The sequence below is a fragment of the Styela clava genome, chromosome 5 (genome assembly GCF_964204865.1).
Source record: "Styela clava chromosome 5, kaStyClav1.hap1.2, whole genome shotgun sequence".
In the NCBI taxonomy this organism is placed as follows: domain Eukaryota; kingdom Metazoa; phylum Chordata; class Ascidiacea; order Stolidobranchia; family Styelidae; genus Styela; species Styela clava.
In genome coordinates, this window is record NC_135254.1 from 23,020,241 (window position 1) to 23,025,312 (window position 5,072).

A 5,072-nucleotide genomic window follows, 5' to 3' on the forward strand; every position below is an offset into this window, starting at 1 on the left:
GGGGCCGGTCGGAGCGCACACTTTTCTCGGTGGCTGGCGGGCGGGAGAGTGACGCAGCACTCTCCCGCGCCCTCCCGTTTGCCTCTCAACGGTTTCACGTACTCTTGAACTCTCTCTTCAAAGTGCTTTTCAACTTTCCCTCACGGTACTTGTCCGCTATCGGTCTCGCGACCGTATTTAGTCTTAGGTGGAGTTTACCACCCGCTTTGGGCTGCATTCCCAAACAACCCGACTCCGAGAAGACCCGAAGCGGCCAAGGCAAGCGCCCCTATTGGCCTAACACCCGCCGTGGGACGAGGCCTCGATCAGAACGACACCGGCGCTCGCCGTCAGCCGCACTGGGACTTCCGTACGTCACAACTCGGCGCGCTCGAAAAGCGCGCAGATTCGACGCTGGACTCTTCCCGGTTCACTCGCCGTTACTCAGGGAATCCCTGTTGGTTTCTTTTCCTCCGCTTAATAATATGCTTAAATTCAGCGGGTGCTCTCGCCTGAACTCAGGTCGTATGTGTCAAGCGGGCCGCTTCTTACACGGCCTGCTGGCATCGCAAGTCGTCGCCGCCGGCGCCGACCGAGCGCGTACCGTCGCCGCCTTGGCCCACGGTCGGTCTTGATCTCGTGACCGGACCGACCTACCTGGACCCGCCCCTCGAACGTAGTTGAATACGTCGAGGGGCCGGCGGTGTACGGGACACGCGGTCGCGCCGAGAAAGCTCGGCGACCGCTTCAACTTGGGGCGACGCCCGGCCGTCCTGCAGAGGCCAGGCGACGGCCCTCGGGTGAGGACGAACGCGACCCTGAGGCAGACGCGGTCCCGGGATTGACCCGAAACCGCAATTCGCGTTCAGAAGGTCGACGTTCAATGTGTTCTGCAATTCACATTACTTCTCGCACTTGGCTGCGTCCTTCATCGACTCGCGAGCCGAGTGATCCACCGTTAAGAGTCGTCCTCGACGTTTCGCCCGGCGCCGAAGCGCGCGGACGTCACACTGTGGGATCGACCACAAAACCACCACCGACAACAACTGCACAAAAACACCAACAAACGGCGCCGAGCGACCGCCGGGCTCGGCCGGCGGCACATCGAGCGCGGTGCCCAGAAGCCACCATCGCACTCGGCTGCCTTGCTATGCCAACGTGTTACGCGTGTCGCACGGGGCGGAACCCCGATTGACGGCCACCCTCTCGGCGGCACCCAAAGACAATTAAGTGCGCGGTCGGCCGGGGCCTACCACCACTTTCGGTAATGATCCTTCCGCAGGTTCACCTACGGAAACCTTGTTACGACTTTTACTTCCTCTAAATGATCAAGTTTGATCGTCTTCTCGACACGCCGACGCGGCCGTTGCCAGCCGCGACGGGGTCGATCCAAGGATCTCACTAAACCATTCAATCGGTAGTAGCGACGGGCGGTGTGCCCCGTACCGCACGTCGCTCTTGGCTCATTCGAGTTTACTGTCTTTCACTCTCACGGGCCTTACCTAGGGTTAGTATGCTTGAACGTGCCGTCACTTAACTCTTTTCGGCACGGCCTCTCTCGACGCCGATGCCGGCGACGCAGCACTTTTCGCCAGCCGCCAAGGGAGTGTGCGTCCCATCCCGCCCCGACTGCCCCGCACCGCACGTCGCTCTCGGCTCATTCGAGTTAACTCTGTCGTTCGCTCTTACAGGCCTCACCTAGGGTTAGGTTAGTGTGCTTGCACGTGCGGTCTCTTGAACTTTTTTGGTTTGGTTAGTTTGTACCTGGTCGTATTGCAAAATTGTGCGATCCAATAAGCGGCAGCGACGCCCCCTTCTCGTACTGCGAAATGATACGTGGGCTTCGTCGCGGATGAGTGAGTAACGGCCAATCACGTGTCAGCAATCGGCGCGAAACCAGCCAAGCGAGCGAGCGGCAATCACGTGGAAGATTTCGAAACGGGGCGCGAGCCAATGGAGGGCGGCCACTCCCTCTTTTCGGATTGAGAAATGACACGTGGACTTCGTCGCGTATAAGTGACGCTTCTCATCAAACCATGCTCGAGCGCGCCCGTCGGCCCCGCTCGACGTGGTGAAGATAAGTCCGACACCACAAATGACGCCGCCGACGTGCCCCGCCCGGCTCGTTAAAAAAATAAATAGGACAAGTCCGGCGCGGGAAAAAAAAGACCGACACCACGGGCGGGCGAGTCAAAAAAAAAAGCAAGTCCCAAAAGGAAAAATCGTAGATCTGGAGGATGACTTTCAACACATCGCAGTGAGAAACTGCTCTAGTGGGTACGACACCCCGATCTTCAACTAGGTCGTCTGCTAATGATTTAGCACCTCGCCTTCGCGCAGGTTGCCCGCCTCGACTTAGGCGCAAGTCGTTCGCTCGCGCCAAAGGGTCGAAACACTCGGCTTCGCCGGCGGTCAAACGGCCGCTTAACTTCGCCTCGCCGGCGGCAAGGCACCAGATTATCGTCGCTACTTAGGCGGGATTCTGACTTCAGAGGCGTTCAGTCATAATCCCCCAGATGGTAGCTTCGCACCAATGGCTTATCAGCCAAGCACATGAACCAAATGTCTGAATCTGCGGTTCCTCTCGTACTGAGCAGAATTACTATCGAACAACACTACATCAGTAGGGTAAAACTAACCTGTCTCTCGACGGTCTAAACCCAGCTCACGTTCCCTATTAGTGGGTGAACAATCCAACGCTTGGTGAATTCTGCTTCACAATGATAGGAAGAGCCGACATCGAAGGATCAAAAAGCAACGTCGCTATGAACGCTTGGCTGCCACAAGCCAGTTATCCCTGTGGTAACTTTCAGATTTAGGCACACAGATGTTCCATGTCATACGCGTTTATTGTAAAACGGTTGACTGTAAATAAAATGAAATAATCAATTAACAATCACAAGATGAGGGCGGAAAGAAAATGCATAACCAGAAGTTAATAGAAAATAAACTTACATATGATAACGCTCCAAAGGCCTAAATCGACAAGAAACTGACAGGAAACGTGAACGATAACGTTATTGGCATAAAAATAGCAACTAAATTTAGAAAGCAGTTAATAAGAATGAAATATAAAATACATGAACAATTAAAGCAATAAATGACGACGATGGTCATATGGGGCCCCGGTTACGATACCTTCACCACAGGTCTACCTAACGAGACCAAAAGCCACCCACACGCTAAGTCAATAAAGCGGATAATGCGAAACCACACCACTAACATCACAACAACATATCCTACGGCGCGTAAAGTCGAGATGCAAGAGCCACGCGTGACACGTCAGATGCAGTAAAGCCCGCGAAACTCGCGTCAAAACAGAAAAGCAATTATCGATAAAAATTAGCTGGTCGGAACACAAGGAAGAACAGCGTTCAAAATATTATCAACTGAAAAGAAACTTCTATCGCCGACACAGCCGCCCCCAATAACCCTCCAAGGGGGCATTCATTTTCCAGGAGGCATAGTTTCGTCACCAGTCTGGTTATTTCCACACCTGCTGTTTTGACGGTAGTTACACACACACGGTTAAAAGTAACTCTTCCTAGTAACCAACGTCTTCTTGGCACGTCGTCATCTACAGCAATTACGATATCATCATCAATAAATTCCTCTTTTTTCCACTTTGTTCGAGTCATCAGCATTGGTACATACGTTCGTCGCCAGCGCTTCCAAAAGCGATTCGAAATTGCTTCGGTTTGTCTCCATCTTCTCTGATGCGCTGTTGATCCAAAGCTGTATTTAGGCGTGAGGGGAGCTGGATCACGTACGTTGTCGCTAATAGAAAAGGACGACTGTTTATAATATCGGGCGCGGCTAATAAAGCACTTTGCAGCTCTAATTTGGAAACGGACATAGATTTCATCGGAGAAACAATTGATTTCGCACACTGACATTTCTTGGCACGCAAGTGAGCCACTGCGACGTAAGCTTGTTCAGACGCATCGCAAATCTCATAAATAGCGGTTTTCGAGGCGCCTAAAAATTGTCTAGGCACATGAAAATTAGTCAATTGTTTTAATGATTCGGTCCACTCTTCCCGAGCATTCTTCCTGAGGTTATCTAAGTTTTTGTCCCATTTCAAATCATCTTTCCAGCACTCCCGAATAAGGAGTTTCGCAGTTAAAATAATAGGGGCTAAAATGTCGAAGGGATCAAAAACTGAGGCGACCACGCTTAGCGCTCCTCTTTTTGTCACAGGTTTTGTCAACGAATTGTAAACAATGTAGAAATCGTCGTCATTAGTGTTCCAATGAAGTCCCAGCGCCTTATAACTGGCTACATAATCAAAATTTGATTCAACGTCAGGATTACGACAATCCCCTGTGTTAAATTTCGACAATAATGTTTACAACAAATTTATTCCAACTCGAGTTCAGTTCTTGAGGAATCCTGCTTGAAACCCTCCTTACATTCTCGACGCTACTGATGTCAGCCAAATAACACATCTTTTTGAGATTCACCACGCAGTCACGCACGTCTGAGTGAAAATTTAGCAATCTATCGGCCGAAAGAGGCGACATACGTTTTCCATTTACAACTCGGTCAAGCACCGCCCGTGCGATCAGTACCGGCTGTCCGTAGCGGCGTTTTAATTCCTTTAAAACCAGTATGTAATGACTACCGGTGGTACCTAATCCCTCAACACGACGCTTCGCCGAACCCGACAAATACGCGGACAATCTCGCCATGAGTTGACCATCATCGTCTAACCGTGAATGAACAATTTCATAAAACAATTCAATGAAATTAGGCCAGTTTATAGCACTCCCATCAAACGGACTTATTTGTACCGGCGGCAAATGATGCTCAGCCCACATTTTAGAATTTAAACTCAAAGATAAACACGTTTGCTCAGCTAGAGAAATGTTATCATTTACCGTTCTGGATCCTGCTTGATTTGGTTGGAGATTATCGATCCAGGAGTCTACCGATTGGTCTGGCAACGGCATTTGGTTTGCTGGTGAAGGATATTGGTAATGTCTTGGAGTGTAAGAAATCGTATATTCACGACGTTTATCTGACGCGGTAAAAGTCTCTGGTTCGAAGCGGGCATTTTTTCTTCGAGTTGATTGTAACACGTGTTCGTCAAA

At 50.8% G+C, this 5,072-nt stretch overlaps 1 non-coding gene and 1 pseudogene across 1 annotated transcript; both read right to left on the reverse strand.

Moving 5' to 3' along the window:
* Positions 1-792: 792 nt before the first annotated feature.
* Positions 793-946, reverse strand: LOC144423418 (5.8S ribosomal RNA). The gene has a single exon (XR_013475912.1). It is a non-coding gene; the product is annotated as a 5.8S ribosomal RNA (ribosomal RNA).
* A 1,250-nt stretch (positions 947-2,196) lies between these two features.
* LOC120345252 (large subunit ribosomal RNA) overlaps positions 2,197-5,072 on the reverse strand; it is a 7,652-nt pseudogene continuing 4,776 nt past the window's right edge.